Below are 22,459 nucleotides of genomic sequence, written 5' to 3' on the forward strand. Positions count from 1 at the left end.
CTGCTGAGTTCCCAACGGCCTAATTCCTAGCCTTGGAATGCAGTTCAAATTGAATGTTAAGATATAAATATTTACAATATATTGTTCATCTGTTAATTGAACTTTTCTTGAGGATGGCTTCTTCTTAATCAGTAGCTTTTGAAAGTCTGTTTTTTTAATAAGTAAGATTAGATTCACCCTGAGAAACACTCTACATATGAACATGTGGGTTTTGTCAGTAGGTTCATTTCTGAAATGTAATATATAAATCAGCTGGGTAATGTGGGGCACTGGTGGTGACATTTTAAACATCCACAAAAATGTAAAATCAAAGACGAAGAACAGCTTTTATTAATTACTTGTGCCTCCCCCAACCTTTCAGCTGTTAAGCATCTGAGAAAATGGTAAATGAACATGATTAAAGGCAATTACCATGAATTTTTCTTTTTGAAAGACAGATGGAATCAAGGTTTATATTAAAATTTTCTTTTTCAGGCTTAGGCAGTGTCTCTGTAATGCTATCTGTTACAAGGGAGCCATGATTTTTGTCTTGGTAGAAGTCATGCCAAGATGGACTATGTTTCCAGCTTGCACTTTACACAGGGGACAATGGAGGCCATTCCATAATGGAAACATAGAGTTTCTCAAGAATTCAGGCTCATCACGATGAAGCAAAGGCCTAGAGGTAGATTCTGCCTGAGTTAATGAGTATTCATAAGGGGCAGGTCCGATGCTGGCAGTCAGAAATTCCCCAGTGCATTGGGAAGACATGGTAGAGGAAGTTTCATTGAAGGAAAAAGTCTAGTATGGGACTCGGCATTCTAGAAAACTCTATCCTACCATGAGTGATGCTTTGTCCAATGTGTCCTGTGTAAGTGTTTGTGCCTCCTAGGTCAGTACCTTAGCACAGAGGTGGTGGGCTTTGTATTCCAAGAAGAAAAGGAACTCCTGGTGAGCCTTTGCTAGTCTATATCTGTCTGCAGATATTGGAATGCAGCTGGATGGATGTACTGCCCTGAGCTGGTTAGGTGGCCAGGGGCAGTGGTTACTGATGAGAATTGGCCAGAGGAGGATGATTAGCCTCAATACTGAGAGCATGACCCTGAGGACCCTTCCTTTTACTTCTCTGAGGTCAAGGAAGAATATCCAGAGAAGACTTCTCTCAGGCTGGAGTAAATGGACATTTACTGACTCTCATTAATTCCCTGTGAATCTGGAAGTTTTATTCTGACTTTTTTCTTCTTTCATGAAAATATATATTGAGTTTCCATGACATACGGTGCTCTCTGCTAGGTGAAATGAGTGGGGCATACAAAATCAAAAGATATGGATCCTGCCCTTAAGGACCAGGTAATCTCATCAGGAAGCTAAGATATACATTTATGACATAGTTAAATAACAGTATAAAGCATTATAATGCTAGTGCCAAATAGTGAATGTGGATAGTACATTACATTCCGCACATTCAGAGAAGAGATGGCTGTAGTTATCCAGGAAGGGGAATTTAAGCTGAATGGAGAATGAGCAAGACAGAAGGGCAAAAGGGTGACCGGGTGTGGGGAACAGCTTAGGCCAAGACCATGAGCCTGATGCCCACACATTCCTCAGAAATTTGCAGGCTTTCAAGCTGGAAGGCACTGTAAAGATCATCCAGTCCAACCTCCACCTTTTATAGATGCAGACAAGGTCTAGAAGGTTTTGACTTGTCTAGGGTTACACAATATTGGTTATTCGAGGGCAGGGACTATTTCGATTTTTGTTTTGTATCCTTCCTGCCTAGTGTGGTGCTTTGCACATTGTAGATACTTCATTAATACTGTTTGCCTTGAATTTAATTGAGTGGCATGGCCAGGATTTGAGCCTAGGACTTTTAATGCCAATTATACTTCTCTTCCCACTATACCATACTATTCCTCTTTCCTGTGAATATGCCTATCTTGGTCTCTGTGATGGATTGGGAAAGTCATTGCTCTTTCTGGTCAATGAGTGGGAAGGCACCATGCCTCCTTCTGGCTGCTAATTGTGCTGGTGGGTTTTACTGGCAAGGGTGGGAGTTGTCTCTGGGCCACGCAGGAGGGAGAAATGCCCATCCCACTCTCTGTCTTTCAATAAGTTAATAGAGAAGTGAAAATGGTCAATTTTACGAGACCACAGCCTGTCAGGGGCAGCTGAGTTTGAAGAAGACTCAGCAGACTCTGCCTGTGACCATGCCAGCATGTTAGTACCAGCTGGCAATGGGGAACATGAGCAGATGTAATAAAAACACCCAATCTTTGGAGGGATAAGATTGAATCAGAAAAATAGTCAAGTCAAGCCTTTCTCTGCATTTGGACATCCTGGTCATGTACTCACTCCTCCATCTCTGTATCTTTGCCAGACGACTTGTTTTCCCACCTGTGTCAGCCATTGGATCTTAGTCTCCAGCCTCCCTAGTTTAAGTTTGCTTTGGCTTTTTGGTTTGTACGTGTTCTCCTTTTAATCAAATCTGGTCTCCTGGGACCTTGGTGAAGATTGGCTTTTATTCTGCTACGGGGTTTGACAGCTCACTGGCTTTGGGTTGGGAATGACTATACTTGAATGATAGAGCAGTTTGCTAATGAGCCTTGATATGAGAAGGCGAGGGTTAAGTCATTATGGATGCTTGTCCTCAAGATTCTTCATAGTCAATGTAAACTACTGGTAGCAATTAGTAGTCCTGCCAACTATTCCAGAGCAGCTAGGTGGCACAGTGGATAGAGTGCCAGGCCTGGGGTCAGGAAGACTTATCTTTCTGAGTTCAGATCTGGCTACAGACACTTACTAGCAAGTCACCTAACCTTGTTTGCCTCAGTTTTATCATCTGTAAAATGAGCTGGAGAAGGAAATGGCAAACCCCTCCAGTATCTTTGCCAAGAAAACCCCAGACGGGGTCACAAAGAGTTGGACACAACTGAAAAATGAAACTCAAGTGAACATCAGTCACTCTGGTCTTTAGCTTGGTTTCCAGCTGGTCTCTAGTTAAATTCCTTTGATGACAGAGTGAACAAACAGACTTTTGAGGTTTTTTTTTTGGCAGGGGGGAAGGCAGAGCAATTGGGGTTAAGTAACTTGCTCAAGGTCACACAGCTAGTAAGTGTGTCAAGTGTCTGAGGTCACATTTGAACTCAGGTCCTCCTGACTTCAGGGCCAGTGCTCTACTCACTGTGCCACCTAGCTGCCCCAACTTTTGAGTTTTAAGATTACCATAGAAGCCAGTTACTATGTAGTGAAGTAGTGCAATATGCTATGTTCACTATTAGGGGATATGAGGCATTAAGGAAAAAAAGTCTGGTTCTTACCATTAAGCACACTGTACTCTCACTGAGGCAGCTAAGATATAATGTGTATGAAACAGCATAAAGCCGTATAAGTGGTACAGACTATACATTACATTCTATACGCTTTCCTTGTATTGGGCTTGTACCATGCAAGTTAAAGAGATTGAGTGCCTGATTTCTGGTGGCATCTCGTCTGAGCCCCCTAGATAGGATTCTACCTTTACCAATTTCTTTTATTTGTCCCTTTCTTTCCTATCCACAACCACTGTCTTAGTTCACATTTCTTATCAATTCTCACCTGGACAACCAATATAATAACCTGCTGATTGGTCTTTCACAGAGCCACCAAAATAATCTTCCAAAATACAGATCTAACTACAGACAGGTATCACTTTATGTAAGTGGACCATTCCATGGACATCTATGTAAAGTGATTTTTATGTAATGCAAATTTGCCTGAGGATGTGGGGAAGGGAGGGAGGGAGGGACAGAGGCACAAAGGGAGATGCATGCTGTGCTGGGAGTGGGCCAGTACCTGGTTCAAGACTTGTCAGTTCTGGGGACTGAGAAGTAAGAACAGGAGGACAAATGCCCAGATGGGGGCCAACCATGTTGGGGCCTGGCCAGAACTGAGAGAAGGAACAGGAATGGGGGGCAGACATGTGGGGGCAGGTAAGGGACTCAGAATGGCAAGGACTAGTGACTCTCAGGTGGGTGGACAGAGGGGAGCAAAGGCTTTCTTTTTTGGGGCCTGGGGTCTCAATTCAATGCCCCCCATCCCATGGTGGTGGTGGTACTGGCATTCTCTTCCTATATCTGGTCTTTTGCTTTCACTTGGAGAGTTTTTTTAAGCTTTTTTTTCTGGTGGGTTTTTTTTGGGGGAGGGGCGCGGTGGGAGGCCACAGAGCACCAAGCTGAGGGGCAGAAAATGAGAGAGAAAATGCACAGTACTATACAATAAAGTTAACACAGCTATTTTTTTGGAATGTGGATTTCTTTCAGAATTCTTTACATAAAGTCAAATTTGCATAATGCAAATTTATGTAAAATGAGAACTGTCTATTTTATTCCTCTGCTCAAAAGCCTTCAATGGCTCCCCACAGTTTTTTGGAAAAGATATCTCCAAATCCTTAGCTTGGCATTTAAACCCTATACAATCTGACTCCAATCTATATTTTTTTCATATCCCACACTCCAGCCCAATTGTATTCCTGGCTGTTCCCTGATCTGGATGTTACCCCTCCTTGCCTATGGGCATTTGTACAAACCACTTTTCCTATATTTGCAATGCACTTTTTCTTCTTTGGAATTCTCATATTTCTTCAAGTCTCAACTCAGGCATCACCTCTGTTAAGCTTTCCCTGATTTCCTGAATTGTGAGTGTATCCTGTCTCCTCAGATGTCCTCTAACAGTAGTACCATGCTCATTTGTGGGCATGTGTCTCCTCACACATTTTCCCCCTCCCCCAAGTAAAAGCCAAATAAAACATACATTTCTTGAGGGCAGGGACTCATCTTTGTTCTCATCTTTGCGTTCCCAGTGCTTTGAGATATATGGTGCTTGAATATTTCTTGAGTTGAAATTTGGTCCTGTGATGGAATTGGAGGTTAGTTCAATGCTACCTGGTACCTAGGAAGGTTTAATGAACATGGTAGTTGGTATAGAGCAGTGGTGTCAAATTCAAATAGAAATGGATCAATACTGGGCACATACTTATTTCGAAAACCACAAATTAAAATTATCTGTTCTATTGTATTTTTATTTATTTTGTTACACATTCCTCATTTACATTTAATCTGGTTCAAGCTGTTTGGGAATTTTTCAGGGCAGCAAGTTTGACACCTCTGGTCTAGTGGATAGAGTCCTGGGTTTGGAGTTAGGAAGATGAGTTCAAATCCTGCCTCTGACATTTAATAGCTGTGTGACCCTGGGTAGATCACTTAACCTCTCTCAGCCTCAGTTTCCTCATCTGAAGAGTACAGCTAACAATAACATCTACTTTATAGGATTGTTGTGAGGATCAAAAGAGAAGACGCATATAAAACCCTTCATAAACTTTAAAACACTATATCAATGTTGTCTATTATTATTATTACAATTATCATTAACATATAAAAATCATCAATGGCCAGACGAAAAAAAAAGTCTATGAACTGGTGGTTCAGTGTCTGGGCCTCTCTCCAGGGACCAGCTGTCTCTAAATAATATTTCCCCATCTCTTACTCTGACAGGTCAACAGGGGTGCACAGTGTAATGTAATGCTAAAAGAGGTAACAGTCAGCCTGCATCAATAGTTTAGTATACAGATCGTGGAAAGAAACAGCCCCACCAAACTCTGTACTGACCAGAACACGTATGGAGTACTGTGTCTTATTCTTAGTGCCACATTTTAACAAGGACATCGACAAAGTAGGGAGTGTCTAGGAAAGGTGATCAGGATATAGCAAGGCATTTGGAAACAGCATAATATGAGAAATTCCTGAAAGAAGTGGGAATATTTATCAGAGAGGAGAGGTTTGTAAGGGACACAATCCCAATGTGTGTCCCCAAAGTCTTTGTGCAGTTTAAGTTTTAATAGCTTCAAACCTCACTAAGACTTTTTGCAATACCCTGCATATGAAGGTCCATCATGGAAGTCATGGTATCACTGAAAGTATTCAAGGAAAGATTGTCAGGAATGCTGGAGAGGGATTTCTGCATGGGGTAGGAAGTTAGATTAGATCAATCCATCCCTCAGTAAGCATTTATTAAGCCCTTGTATATCTTGAGGACTAGCAGCTGTCATTACATTAGTCCCTTCCCCCTACTCCATCCAGTATTATGGTTCATTAGCAAACTGACATGACTGCCACTGCATTGTTGTTAAGTCACACCCAATGCTAGTAAGTCATCCATTTCCGTGGTAGGTGCTGAGGCTACAAAGATAATAATGAGATTAGTCCCTGACCTCAAGAAGCTTCCATTTTCTTAGGGGAGATGACCTTGAGAAACTTGGCCAATTCTAATGCTGTAGGGTTTTTGGCATCCATGATAATGGAGTAAGCTTCCTAGCAGCATTTTGTTTTAATATGAAACTCCAGGAGATAAAAAAGACTTCAAAACCTAAAAGGAATGAATCTTGAATAGTGGAGTTGGAGATTTGTGGGGGAAATGATTTTGTACAGTGGGTTACATCATTCAAATTTTAGAACATAGGCATCCTTCCCTTCCCTCTTCCATCCCTGCCCTTCTTTTTAGTAGATATTTTACCCTTGAAAAGGAAAGGGTATTGGCAGGAATTACGTTGGTAGTGGTCTCTGGCTCTATACAATATTGGCCATGTATCACTTAAATACTGTTATGTGTTCAAAAAATATTTTTCTCTCTTTATAGGCTAGATCTTTGCCAAGAATATAACCACAGATTATGACATAGGGGTAAACAGAGTGAGCCTCAAATTCACCTAATGTTGGTTTTTGGGGAAAAATATAGCATTTTTCTGATGGTCACCAAATAGCTTGAGTGACAGCTTAATGAACAGATGATAAGCATTTATTGAATGCTGGTTGTGTTCCCAGAATGGCACTTAAGAGAGACAATTCATCATGGAGAAGGGAGCCATTCTGAAAGAGGCAACCTCACCAGTTAGCATGGCTGGTATTGCACCTCAGTACATTAAGTGGTTATCTATAGGTGGTGGGATTTGGGGGGGTGTAATGAGAAGCCTTCCTATCCCCAATCATCTCTAGCACATGTACCGTAGTACTAGAACTCCCACCATCAGAGAGATTCATTCTTGTTACTCTTCAGGCTCTGATATAAAATGTGAAATCCTTTAAGAGGTATAGCATCTTAAGTCACAGACCCCTTACTGTCAATGACTTTATGGAGATCACCTATCTTTATGGCAAAAGGGCTCTGAGTAAAGTAAGAAAATAGCATCTGGCTGAAAGGGAGTGGTAGTGTGGATGTTGAAAGGGAGGAAGATATTGAAGATAAACTTTGCCAATTTCATAATTTGCCTAGGTCTAGCCCTGCCAAATAATATTTTAATCTCAAACAGCTGAGTCTCAGTTGCATCTGTATCATGAGGGTACTGGGGTAGGTGATGGCAGCTTTAAAGTCCTTTCCAGCTCCAGATTCTAAGCTCCTATAACCTGAAGCTAGACAGTTCAAAGTCCTGTGACAAAGGAAGAAACAAACTTTGGCTAGTAGAAGGGATTCATAATTTGTGATTCAGATAGGGTTGTAATAGGTAATAGTAATCCACCGTTACTTAGAGCTTTACAAAGGGCTTTCCTCACAACAACTCTGGAAAGTTGTCGGTGCAAAGATTATCACTCTCATTTTACAGATGAAAAGCTAAATCTTAGAGAGCTCAATTGAAGGAAAGGAGTGAGGCTGTAAAACAGCTGCTCAGTATCAACCTGGATTCAAACCCAAGTCTCCTGATTTCAACCTGATCACTTTTTCCTCTGTCCCAAGCTGCCTCTGCATGACCTTGACCTCATTTTCTAACTCTGAGATTCTAATATTTAAAGATTCATTCCCAGCTTTCCTTCATGAGAAGACCAGGTCAAGTCTGAGGAGATGTGCTCACAATCTCTCCTATGGAGGGAAAAGATGACTTATTAATGCTGGACACATCCCAGTTAAAGCACATTTCTGTGGAAATTGGCAAGCTCATCCTCAAATGGCTCCGGAAAACATCAGTGATTCTTCCCACATTGCATCCATTAAGAGTTCTTTCTAATAGTTCCCAATGGGGAGTTTGGTTGGTGTGGAATGAGTGTAGGAAAGTCTACAGTAGCCCATCTTTGAGTTCAAGGACTTATCCTGGTTTGGCTACAGTCCCTTCCCTTGGAACCACCCTAAGCAGGCTGGATCTTTATATAACACAGTTAATATATTGTGACTGTCTTTTTTTATTAGAGCAACTATGGCTTCCAACTCAGCAGATGCCTAATCTCTTCCAAATAAACTGAAACGAAATCTCCAGCAGGTGCCTCTAACAATTTTGACCCCAGGAAAAGACACATGCTAGCTGGACAGTGGGGATCTAAAAATGAGGCTAATTAAAATATTACGGAGCTTCTTTCTCAGTGCCATTTTGACCATGACTGGTGCTAACTGCCATCCACCAACAGGCCCTGGCTGGGCTAGTGGTGGTTCACAGAGAACAGGTTGCAGCAGTGTAGTTCTGAGGGGCTTGCCTTTCCCCAATGGCTGTTTTGTGTTTCATTCTCAATCTGCTGCATGACTGGGGACAGTGAATGAAATGGTTGCACAAAGGCCTGGCATGTGTAGATGTCACATTCTTCAACATATTGTAGTCATGGTCAGCATGTAGATAGAAGCTTCCTGCAAAGTCTTGTCTTCCTTCCCTTCCCTTCCCTTCCCTTCCCTTCCCTTCCCTTCCCTTCCCTTCCCTTCCCTTCCCTTCCCTTCCCTTCCCTTTCTGCCTTCCCATTTCTTTTTTCCTATTTCTCTTCTCTTCTCTTTCTTTTCAACACAAAAAACAATTTTTTAATTTGTCGTAGGTTCAATGATTCCAGGTGAATTTTGTTGATTATCTTATCATGGGTCTCTGCTAAAAAGATTGTAAGTACCTTGAGGTCAGGGACTACGCTAAGAATCTACTAGTGCTTTAAACTTTTTGAATTTCTTGCAGTAACTAGTATGGTATTTTGCCCATCATAGGCATTACTTAGATATCTATTGACTGACTAAATTGATTGTGAAGAAGCATGTGTATATTGCAAGTGGTGGAGGGAGGTCATTGGTAGAGGTGGGACAAGCATCAGATCTATGTCTAGGTCACACAAACAGAATGGTTAGGGCATCATTGCCTTTCTTAGTAAAGTAAAAGGATGGGAAGAGAGAGTTACAGGAGGTAGCATGTATGACAGTGGATTCTGGGGTTGGGGTGTGGGAGGAAGAAAAAGCAATGCCAAAGAACAGTACCATGTGCTCCTTTAAATCACAGATGAGGCAAATGAGGTATTAATGTTTTTCTTTGGAGCAGATGATCTCCCTCAAATTAAGAAATCTGTTGCATCCAGAACAAATAACCCAACTTGGCAGGACTAGTGCCAAGGGTGGAAAGTTAGAGAGAGGCAGATTTCCATGGCATAAGGAAGGCTTTTCTAACAAAATCTCAACACTAGAATAAGGCACCTGGGTGGGTAGAGAAGTAAGCCCTCTGTCACTAGAAGGGCCAGAGGCTGGCTATCTATCTGTCAGGACCCCATAGGTTCTGCAGCATTTACAGTGTAGAAGACATTCCTACAAAGGATAAGAGATTGGATCAGATGAGCCCTAATGTTTCCCATGGAACTCTAAGATTCTGTGATTCCATGAGCTTCATTTCATTCTATTTTTATGATGTCATCGGCTAGCGGTTTTTGGAATATGTAGCTTTCCAAAAAAGAAGATTTTAAAAAATCATCTTTATACATCAACCAATATCGCAAGTCATTTCATATTCCCATGCCACTACAAGATGGCTGCTGCTCTTGTACTCATAGTGTCAATCCTAAATTTATCGCCTGGGCTTGTTCTTGTCCCTCAGAGGTCCGATATTTACACTCTAGTCTTTACATAAGGCTTCCATGGCACCGAGGTGCATTATCTTAAATTTCCATTGGAACAATAATAAATATGCTAGGCGGAGAGTACATTTTTCATCCATCATGATAGATTTGGGATCTTGGGGGATTTGCATTTTCATTATTTCTCTTTCTTCTGCATGTTCATTCTTCCTACTCCCCCATACCCCTACTTGTGGTCTTCATGGTTTGCTCCTTCACAGAAATAGCCATTACTGGTCTCAGGGCCCTAACATCTCACTTCTTTTCTACTTTATTTTGCATCTCTTCTCACAGGGGTATTGGGCAGAACAAGAAAAATGTCTTCGTCTCACTTTTCTATTCTAACTATTCTAAGTGTTACTTTTTTTCCAATCTATGTGACACCTTTCCTCAAGGTGCCGTGCCAAATATTGCTGCATCCTCAATTAGCACTATGACATCTTTCTGATTAAGCATGATTAAAGGTTCAGTGACATCTTGTAGCCTGCATTGAGAAAATGAAACAACAATAACCCCCTGTAACCTGATGTTCAGCTATGGGAGGTGTAGACACAGCCTCCTCATCTCTGTAGTTTGCTACAATTTGAAATAGCCTAATTTGGCATCATTGATACAGGTCTGTTGAGGGAACGTCTATCTAAAACTACATAGGGCACCCACGTTATGTGAACATAATACATTCTTGCTTTCAGTACTTATTATAGAGCAGGGGTTAGCATATGGATTCCAGGTGGTATGGATGATAATCATTAGTGGCATGGTGACCAAGGCTGAGGGGTCAAGGTATGAATATGGATAGATTCAAGGCTGCCAGAGACCTTAGAGGTCACCCACGGATAAATGACATGTTCTAGGTCACATAGTTAATTAGTGGCTTGGATTTGAACTGCAGTCCTTTGACTTCAAATCTAGTAATTTTCCACTGCATGAGTAAGAATGAAGGCTGGGCCTAAACAAAGTTATGGAAGGCAAAATTTATCTTTGCTGTCCATCTGGCCAGGGACTCTCACCCATCTAATTCTTGTGAATCTCTTCTAAATGGGAGGCAGCATAGCATAGTGGATAGAAGGCTAGACTTAGAGCCTAGCTGCATGACCTTAGACAAGTCACTTACCCTCTCTTGGCCTCTGTTTCTTATCTGTAAAGTGGTGGTAATGATAGCATTTATGTCAAGGTTGTTGTGAAGATCAAATGAGATATTTGTAAAGTGCATCAGAAACCTTAAAATGCTAATTAAAATGCTATATGAAAGTTTGATGTTATTATTAAAGTGCTTTGGATGGCCATGGTGTTTTAGTGCCCTTTTCATTTATGTTGTGTATTTGTTCTGGTTCTTCTAGTTTTCATTAGTCTTCCTATGTTTCTCTGATTTCCTCTTATTCTCATATGTTCATGATGCAATAATTTTACATTATATTCGTATCACAATTTTTTTAGCCATTCCCCATTAGATAGGTACCCACTTGGCTTCCAGTTTTTTCTATCACAGAACATGCTTTTATGACTATTTGAATATATATATGAGGACTTTTTTTTGGCCTTTTACCTCCTTGGGGTATATGGTAGTAGTGGGATGTGTAGGTTAAAGTCTTCTTGTTGATACCAAATTTAAATGCTGGATTATTGGGCCGATTCACACAGCTCCATTAACAGCATCTTATCTTCCTGCAGGTCTTCTGACATTGACTACCTCTTCCCTCATTGCCCATTTTTTGGGTATGAGTTACATCAGAATTGTTTTAATTTGCGTTTCTCTTACTGTTTGTGATTTGGAGCAGCCTTTCATGGGGTTGACGATCATTTGTAATTCTTTTCAGAACTGTCTGGTCATTTAGTAGACCATTTGATTAGCTCAGATTCCAGCTGAAAAAGGCTTATGGAATGATTCCTTGCAAGGGTATTCAGATTTAAATAATAAAAACAGCTTCTCATCACCATCAGACCATTGGCCATGATGTTTTTGGGGGGAGCATAGCAACTCATGAAGTTCAAGGATTAAAAAAATAGTAAGCAATGGTTTATTGTCAACTTAGAATGAATGAACTAATGTGGTTCAGTGGTCCATACTTGGCCTGCTATCATCTGAGATTTTTATCAATGACATGGATAGAGAGTAGGCTTATCAGATTTATAGAAAATTGGGAGAGTTACTTAACATATTGGATAACAAAGTCAATGTTTAAAAAAGATCTAGGCTAGGATGATGGGCCAAATCTAGTGATTTAATGGGGATAAAGATAACATCTGACATGAATTCAAAAAGTCAGCTTCTTGAATGCAAAATGGAGGAGGCATAGGGAGACAATGGTTTCCTTGGAAAAAACCTCTGAGATTTTTAGTGGGCTACAAACTCAGTGTGAGATAATAGTCTGAAATGGCAGCCAAGAAAGTAAATTCAATCTTAGACTATGTTAAAAGAGATACAATATTTAAGATTAGAGAGACAATAATGGGGCTGGATTCAGCCATGGTCAGGCCACATTTGGAGTATTGTATTCAGTTCTGTAGAGGTACCATATTTTTGAAAAGAAAGGACATAGAGTGTTGCAATAACAATGCTGCTTGCAGCTACTGTGGAGTTGTAAGGTCAATAATACCAGTGCACAGGAGGGCTGATAGCACAGGTTCTTTGATCTACTTTTCTAAGGAAAGCAACTTTAAGGGGTTAACAATCTTACTTTAATTAAACATACACATATCATTCACTTAGTTCAGGGGAAAAAACCAGCACCCTGAACTTCAGAGAAAACACAAACAGAAATTACAAGCAGAAACTATATAAACAGAGCAAATAACACAAATCACCAGACAGGGCTTCCAACTGTCTGTCCATAGCAATACATACATAATTACCAGAAAAAAGCACCAACATCTGGGTTTTCAAAGAGGGGAGGGAGGTGCTCCTTAATAGCTACCCAGAATCTTGTCTGGCTGAGTTAAAGGAACACTCTTCCAATGTGTGAGCCCCCAAAGCAAAATGCTTTCAGGGTCAGAGGGTGTCACAACCATGTGACTCAAACTCATGTGACTTAGGCTTTCTTGTGACTTAAGCAGGACATCAAAGACTCTTGATTCAATCAAAGACTCAATCAAAGGCACTTGATTGCCTTAGTGCTGAGAAGAACTAGAACTCCAAAAGAAAAAAGAGCAAAACAAAATGGCCCACTTTGCTTGCCATTACAAGTGTTTAGAGAAGATCATTAGGTGAAGGGAAGGCACTGTGAGGATTGATTTTGGGGGCTGGGCAATGTTTACCTAGAGGAAATTTAGGAGTTAGGTGACAACTGTTTTTAAATATTTGAAAGGCACACAGAACAGGGATGACCTCTGGTTTGTTTGGCACCAAAAGGAAAAACTAGGATCAATGGATGGAGGTTGCAAATAAGCAGGATAAATCTAAACCAAGGACTAATTCCCCATTAATGAGAGTTTTTCCAAAGTAGAATGCCTTACTTTGGGAAGCAGTAGTTTCCCCTTTGCTGGAGATCTTCAAGAAAAGTTTGGAAGAGTCTTTGTTGAGTATGATGTAGAGAGGCTTTGGTTCAATGGGAAGGGCATTGGAATTTGAGTGAGAGGACCTGGTTTAAATCTCAGTTCTGTGTGGCATGTCACTTAACCCTTCTGGGTCTAAAGTTTGTTGTCTCTAAAATGAAGAGGTTGGACTAAATGAACTCTATGGCTTCTTCGAGCTCTAAAAGTAGAAAAATGGTTTCCAAGTAGGCCTTATTCAGCTCAAAGATTCTGAGATTCTATGTAGTCCCTCCTCTCATGGAGTTTATAAGTTAATTGGGAAGAATGAATGAATAAAAAGCATTTAATAAGTAGTTACTAAGTGCCAAGCCTAGACAGCAAATGGTTAGAAAAGGAAACAACTTAAATTGATGTAGGTATACCATATATATACATACATATACACATACACATATATACACATACGCATATATACACATACAATGCATATGCATATACATACACATTTATACATAAATATACATATCCACATACATATACAAATACATACACACATATAAATACATATATATATACATACACATATATACATAAATATATATATAGAGAGAGAGACAGAGAAAGACAGAGGCAGAGAGAGACAGAGAGAGAGAGCAGAATAGAGTGTATCTAAATACTTGGAAATGCAAAACCACGTTGCTATCACTGCAACCTGGGAGCTTACTGATGGAGAAACAAAGTGAATCTTGAGCCTAGGCTTAAAAAATTGATAGGAGAAAGAAGGTATATCCAAGATGAGTGGAATGGCATTCACTAAAGCACCAGAGTTGTGGCAAGCAAGATATGTGAGAGATGAACCGGAGACTAGTAGAGAAGCTTTTGAGGACAACTATCTACCTGGAGAGTATGACTTTTCCATGGCCCCTTTCATCAAAGTTCACCGTAGAATAGACCAATTTGAGACTTACTGACTGAATAATGAATTAATGGTAACTTAGCCGCTTCATTAGCTTTAGTCTTATAGTTGTCTAAGGACCAACCAGCATTTTTGTTTTCCTGGAACTCAGCTGTAAAGAGATCCATGCTTTCCTTGGTTACTGACAATGCTAATTTTAAGATTTGATACCTTACAAACTAGGAAGGCTAGAACCAAGGGAAGATGAAGAAAAAGGTAAATTCAGAACTTTCAGAGCTTGCCAGGTAGCTCTTCATTTTCCATCAGTAGCTCTGCTTGGTTTTGACTCCACAGAACATCATGGCCTTGCATTGAGTGTCCCGTTAGGCCCTCCCCCCTTTTCAGCTTCCTTTTGGGTATTAATTTCCCCTGGGAGATTGAGGGCAGAAACCGTTTTTCTTTGTATCCCCCAGCACTTAGCACAGTGCCTGGCACATAGTAAGCAATTAATAAATGTTCATTGAATTGATTTGTTCCTCTGAACTTTGCCTAGACCTTACTTACATTCATCACACTTTTCCTTGTCTTGTTGCTCTTTTGTCCATCTTCTCCACAGGGATTTTAAGCTCTTTGCGAATAGAATTTGCATCATTGTGTACCCAGCCTCTCGCACATAGCAATGTTTATTACTTTGAGCTGCATTTATTGTGATGTTTTTGCTCCCCTTTACTCCCATTACTCAGCCTGACCTTCCATAGCTAATCTCAGTTTGCACTAGCGACTCATACTGGCGTCTTCAATCTTTAACTTGCAGCCCACCGTGCTTCTGTCAAGGTCCAACTGTGAGGGTAAATGAGGAGATTAATCTGGTTGGAATGGAAAGAAAGTAGGGGGATCTAGGGTTAGATAGGGAAAAGCGAGATGATGGGGAACTTTAAAAGCCGGGCTGAGGATTTTGGATTGCATTTTATTGGCAGCAGGCAGCCTTTGATCTGTGAATATACTTTCATCGGTCAGTTGATAAATATTTATTAAACACCTACTGTGTGCTAAGCACTGTGCTAAGGGCTGAGGATACAAAAAAGAGGCAAAAGACAGTCCTCGCCCCTAAGGAACTCACATAATACATATGACATGCAAATAACTATGTGCAAACAAGTTAAATACAGGATAAATTGGAAATAATCAACAAAGGGAAGGCACTAGAATTAAGAAGGCTTGAGAAAGGCTTCCTGTAGACAGTAGGGATTTTAGCTGAGACTTAAAGGAAGCCAGGAATGTCAGGAGGTGGAGATGAGGAGGGAGAGTATTACAGGTACTGGAGTGAGTAGGGGTGGGGGAAGGCAGTCAATGAAAATATTTGGAATTGGTAAATGGAGTGTCTTGGTCAAGAAACAGCAAGGAAGCTAGGCTTATCAGTCGAAAAGAGGCCAAATGACAATCTTACCCTCCCTTTCCATTTTGAATGATGGATTTCTCAAGGACAATCTCTTCCTTTCTATATGGTTCTTTATGGTTCCTCATGAAATAGAAACTTGTGAAAGCTCAGTTCCTCCTACAACTCCACTCCTTTTGAAATCAAACAGTCCTTATTTGTCCTGAATGTACCCAAGAGGAACAAACTTCTCTGCCCTCTTGGCAGAAATGGATTTTTCATATTTGAGAGGGCGCCTGTAGGCAATTGCTTTTCTAAATGGAAATTTCAGATACCTTTTAATTTTTCACATGTTAGAAGGTTTTCCCCCATGAAAGTACTTTCCTGTTCTTTTTTACTAATAGGTCCCACACACTGAAGTCAAAGAGAGAACACTGATGGGTGAAAATAAAAATGCTGTGAAAGGTGACCCTTCTAACTCAGCAACAAGATTTGGATGTGGGAGAAAATATGTTTGATGGGTTTTCATACCGAGATGTGAAATTTGGGCAACCTTTTACAAAAATAATCAATCAACATGCATTTGTTGAGACCTGATTTTCTATTTAGCCCTGTGCTAGGTACAGTAGGGAATACAAAGAAAGCTTGAAATAGAGTCACTGCCCTCAATGAGCTTACAGTCTAACTGGAGAGATAAGTCTTACATACCCCATTGAACATGACCAGCATAGCACAAAAGTTAATTGCAGGCTATAATAGTCCCAGCCTAACTCACATCAGTCTGTTAACTCAGGTTTGCGATTGGAATTGAGTGAGATACTTGTAAAACATATGGCCATTAGCAAAAGGTAGTTCATATTCAGCCATAGCAGGGGAAGGAGAGCCAGAGCAGAGAAAATATATTTGTCAAGGATAGCTTTAGCCTTGATTCATTTGAGTGTGGCTGTCCTGTACAATGTTGGTCATGCTAGTCAGTTACCTGAGGAAGGAAACAGGTGATGCCTTGAGTCCTGAATTTTTGCACTTAGGCTTCCAGGAAGTCACCAGATCCACAGCTGAGCTTTTAGCTCGTTCAGTCAATTATGTGTCAAGGACAGTTGCAATATCTTTTAAGGAAAAACTACCCTAGCCTGCATGGGGCAGGACCTTAGAATATTATTAATCCTATGTAGAGGAACCTTAGGAAATATTTCTCTTACCACATAGACATTGTGCATTTTCCAAAAAGAATATTTTTCACTGAAGATTTAAATATTATTTAGCATTTATAGAGAGTATTAAGGTTTGCAAAGGACCTGCCATTTGTTATCTCATTTAATTATTACAACAATCCTGTGAGGTAGGAGCTATTATCATTTTACAGATGAGAAAACTGAGACTCAGAGAAGTTAAGGTGTTTACCTAGTGTCAAACTACTAGTAAGGGTCTGGGGAAGGATTCAAACTTAGGTCTTCCTGATTGCAAGTCTAGGACTCTATTCACTTCTCTGCCTAGCTGCCCAAATAAATCCATATTAAAAACAAAGAAAAGGACTTTAAAAAATTGTAGCTATCTCCTGCCCTTCTGAATCAGTGACCTATGGGTGGAGAGAGGGACAAGGCCTAGTACATGCAAAGGCAGGAATGTTCTTTTAGTCACCCCCCTCTCCCTCATCCACTGGTCTTTTTATCCCCCTTTTCTCAGATGCTGTGACATCTCTATAGCAATATCTTTGGGTGATGGAAATAGCTCCTGAATATACCTTCCCAACCTACAAATGCGTTTGGATGCTAGGATATAAAGTTAGGAGACTAACAGACAAAAGAAGCATTGTGGAAAGAAATAATGGAAGGCCTTAGCTTATTTCTTAAACCCCAAACTTCCTATTACTTTGTGATTTGAGAACAATAAATGTCATAGGCTTGTTTTGGAACCTCTCACTCAAGGACTTTTTTTTTGCCTTCTAAAAGGCTGAACTCAGTATGCTTCTAGAAAGTAGTTAGTTATTATTAGAGTTGTTCAGGGTTGTTTTGTTTTCATTTTCTATTGGCATTTCATAACAGCTATGGCATTTGATCTCCAGAATGTCTTTGTTCCACTGCAAGTCTAAATTCTGATTTTAAATATGTGGCAGGTGAAGGGCAAAGGCAGATGATCTGTGGCTTCTGCAATCTTTGGAGATGGCCCTTGCTGGCGAACTTGGCTTCTCCCTGGAGTTCTTCACAATGCAGAGTTCAGAAAGAATTCAGTTATTGATCTAGAAACTGAAAGAGTTAGCCACTGCAGTTGACAAAGGCTTTTGCAGTTCATTAACCCCCAGATTATGTGGCACAATTCATTAAAATTCTCTTTCACTGAAGGCATTTTTAATAGGTTGGGAGACGTTTATCACTTTTTTTTTTTACATATGCAGTACCGAGCTTCCTTTCAATGGACATGTTACTCTTCTGCTTTTTCCTGATAGAAAAATTCTTGAGTAAGTGACCATGAAATGTGGTTTAGTTTAAATGCAAAATAAAATAGATTATGGCATATGAATCAGAATTTTTTAATTTAGCCTATTGACTGCTATTTGGTCGTGTGGTGTACTTTTATATATATAAATTTGCTTAAAGATCTTGTTACTCAGTTTGGTAAAACTGTCCCATATCCAGTGCTGTTTTACCTTGTAATTGCTATCATTGAATACAAACATAAAGAAAGGGTAATTTTTAAAAATACAAGTATAGACCTAGATGAAACCTCAGGAATTATCTAGGGCAGTAAGAAAGAGAGGTTTGAAGGACTGGAGAGGTTTGCCCAAGGCCATACCACTGGTGGCAGACTTGGGACTGTCATTCATTCTTCCTGGCTCTTTCCAGCAGGGTAATTTACCTTTTCCTTTTCTTTTTTCTCTAATACACAAGGAACATCGGGAAGTCAATGTCACCTAACCATTCTTTGTAGAGCATGGGATCTGATTCATTCATTTATAAAACATTAAAGTGCTTACTTTGTGCAAGACACTAAGGGAGTTACCAAGGACTTACATTTCTCTAGTGAACTCAGATACTGCACTAGTAATTAGGAAACCTGGGTTCTAGTCTCAGCTCCACCATAGACTTCTCATGTGATTAACTCAACCATTTTATATCTCAGTTTACCAATCTGTAAAATGGAGGTAATGGTATACATTTTACCTACATCACAAGTTGTTGGGAGGATAGAATAAGATATGTCAAGGCATTTTGCAAATCAAGGGAAATATAAATGTAAGAAATTATTTTGTTGCAAATAATGATAAAAATCAAAACAGTCATTTATTGTGCAACTATTGCATGTAAAGGCCTATGATGTATACGTAAAATATGTCAGATGTGGTCCCTGCCTTTGGAGTTCACTATCATGAAGGGGAGACAAGACATATATTTGCTACAATTAAAAACAGAATGAGACAGTATCTTCCAAAGTCTTGCACCAACAACTGATCTTGGCAAAGAGTCCAGGGCACAGGTCTATGCAAATACTACATGCTGGTTTAATGAAAAAAGCACTGGTCTTAGTGTCTGGAGAGACTTGCGTTCAAATTCCACCTTTTATACTTATCACCATGGGAAACATAATGTCTCTAGGTATCAGTTAAAAAGGGTAACACAGGGTATATGGTTTGCTTTGATCCCCCTCCAAGCAAAAAAAGGAAATTTTGGGAATAAGAAGATAGTCTTGGTTGTTTGTTTTTGGGTCTGATTGTATATGTTTTTGCCAATAGGATGTGACAGACAAGTATGCTTCCTATCTGTTTTCATTGAGGAATGAGAAAATAGACTTAAGGTCCAGTGGGAAGGAACTCAATTAGACAGAAAGAAATAGCTGTAATGGCAAGTCAAGTGGGATTTTTTGTTGTCTTTTGTTTTGGAGTGCTTCGCAGCACTAAGGCAGTCAAGTGCCTTTGAGTCTTGCCTTTGATCGAATTAGAAGTCTTTGACGACCTGCTTGAGTCACAAGAAAGCCTAAGTCACATGAGTTTGTCATGTGGTTGTGATACCCTCTGACCATGAAGAAGCATATATATACTCAGAGGTTAGCATTTTGCTTGGGGCTTGCTCGTTAGAAGAGTGTTCCTGTGATTTGGCCAGATGAGACTCTGGGTAGCTGTTAGAGCCCTCGGGCTTTGAAAACCCAGATGTTGGTGCTTCTCTCTTTGGTGACTGTGAATGTATTGCTATGGACAGACAGTTGGAAGCCCTGTCTGCTGATTTGTGTTATTTACTCTGTTTATGTAATTTCTGCTTGTAATTTCTGTTTGTGTTTTCTCTGAAGTTCAGGGTGCTGATTTTTCCCCTGAAGTAAGTGAATGATATGCATATGTTTAATTAAAGGGAGATTGTAAACCCCTTAAAGTTGCTTTCCTTAGAAAAGCAGATCAAAGAACCTGTGCTAGTAGCCCTCCTGTGTGCTGGTATTGTTGGTCTTACACAGTCACAGAAGTGGCAAGCAGCATTGTTGTTACAACAGCTCAGGGCTATTAGAGTTAGAAAAATCGAGAAAGAATTTGACCATCAAAATACCATTGATCTAATAGTCCACATATTAAAGCTGGAATAATATAGAGAAGATTAGCATTGCCCCCATTGCAGGGATTCTATTCAATTCCAAACATTCATTGAGTGCCTACTGGTATAAGACATCATCCTAGGCACTGGGAAACAAACATAAATAAACTAGCCTCTGCTCTTAAGGAGTTTACTATCCAACAAGGGGGAAAAAGCATTCAGCCAAAAATTATAGTACAAATTAGACTATCGCTGGTGTCAGGTTGAGATCCAAAGAAAAGGCTAAGAGAGTTTTGGGTGAGATTACTTTTGGCTGTGGTGGTGGTGAAGGGGATTAGGCAAAGCTTTGTGGAGGAGATGACACCTGAGCTTTGAATAAAAGGGCTGGAGGTAGCGATGGAAGGAGAGGGAGTCAGTTCCAATGGACAATGACATATGCAGTCATGGAGACTGTGGATGATGGGATAAGACCAGCGAACAATGAGTGGTCTAAGTTAGCTGGAACATTGAGTCAGTGAAAGGGAGTAGCATGCAGTAAGGTTTGAAATATGTGTTGTAGAAAGATTTTGGAGGGCCTTGCATGTCAGTCTAAGGGTTTTGTGCTTTGTTCATTAGGGAATCTTCATTACCACTGGAGGTTTTTGAGGACAGGAGTGACATGATCACAGCAGTGCTAGGTTACTAGATAATATCAAAGCAGTGCTAGATTACTCTGATAATAGTAGTGAAGTTGATCAGGTTGAAACTGAAGCTAGGGAGATAATTTAGGAGGCTATTAATACAGTTCAAAGGAGATGAGATGAGAGCTTGAGCTTTTAAACAGTGGCATTGGGAGAGGTAAGAAGGTAACTTAAAGAGGCATAGACTTTCACAAAGCGTTCCTCATTTTTATCTCTCCCTCCTTAGAGCTTGCATCACATGTATTCTGAACTTCTTTTAAAAATATATCGTGTTCCATTTTGCTTTTTATCTAGTAGTGTGCTGGTAAATGTTTAACAATTGGCTCTGAAAAAAATGTACATGATACACTCTTAAGTTCAATCTGCACTATTGACATTTTCTGAATCACTTTCTTAAGTCTAGATTATCAATAGAACAATAAATCTTGCCCTTATTTATAGCATTTGCTGAGTTCTCAGGTATAAATGTTTCCACTGAAAATTTAACAATTAACTCAGAAGGGGTTTTAACTGGCTCTAGCATACTGCTGATTATCAGTTAAGCAAACAAGTAAGCAACAGACATGGGTTAAGCACCTGCTATATGCCATGCACCTCAGATACAAAGGCAAAAATAAAATAATGACTAATTCTATCTGAGAAGACAATATGTATCCACGTGTGTATGTCTATCTCATGTATTTATATTAAATGCAAAATAAATGCAAGATATCTTGGAGAGGGGAGGGCACTAGCAGTTAGAGGGGTAAAGAAAAGGACATGAAGTAATTTAATTGTATCTTGAAGAAAGTGAGGGATTCTGTGAAATAGAGGTGAGGAGGAATGCCTAGTGCAAAGAAATGAGAGATGGAGTGCCATGTGTGAGGAACAGAGAGATATTGGTTAAACCACAGAGTGTAGGAGGGAGAGTAATCTCCAGTGAATTTGTATAGAGAGGTTGAGGCCAGGATGTGAAAAACTCTGAAAGTCAAATAGAGGTGTTTATATTTTATTTTAAAAGTGCTAAAGAGTCACTGGAGTTAATTGAATGGGGAAGTGAAATGGTCAGATCTGCTCTTAAGGAAAATCACCATGGCAGCTCAGTAAAGGATGGATTGGAGTGGGGAGAGACTTGTGGCAGGAAGACCAATTTGTAAGCCATGGCGATAGTCTAGGTGAGATGGGATGAAAGCCTAGACTAAGGTGGTTGCTGTAGCTGTATGAGTAGGAAGGTGGGGTAGGGTGTAAGACACGTGAAGGTAGAAAAGGAAAGATTTGGTAGCTAATTGGAAAGAAGTGATGAGAAAGAGTGCAGAGTTAAGGATAACACTGGAGATTCTGAATTAGGGAGAACAGAAGAATTCTGGCACTCTCTGTAGAAAATGGGGAAGTCTGATAGAGAGGCAGGTTTGAGGAGAAAGATAAAATGCTTTGCAAAGTGTAGAATGTTATGCAATGGTAAATTATTAACACTAATGAAAATGTTCTTCCTCTATTATATATGCCAATATTCAGAGCAGTTTCATCTGTCCACTATATCCTCAATGCTGACTTATTTCTATACTCTACCAATAGGAGGCATCTTTTTACCATTTTACCATTACCAATTGCTGGTGGCATTATCTCTTGCTCACCTAATCTTTTTTTTTTTTTGAAGGGAGGAAGGCAAGGCAATTGGGGTTAAGTGACTTACCTAAGGTCAT

Source organism: Trichosurus vulpecula, chromosome 2, assembly GCF_011100635.1.
Source record: "Trichosurus vulpecula isolate mTriVul1 chromosome 2, mTriVul1.pri, whole genome shotgun sequence".
NCBI classification, from domain to species: Eukaryota; Metazoa; Chordata; class Mammalia; order Diprotodontia; family Phalangeridae; genus Trichosurus; species Trichosurus vulpecula.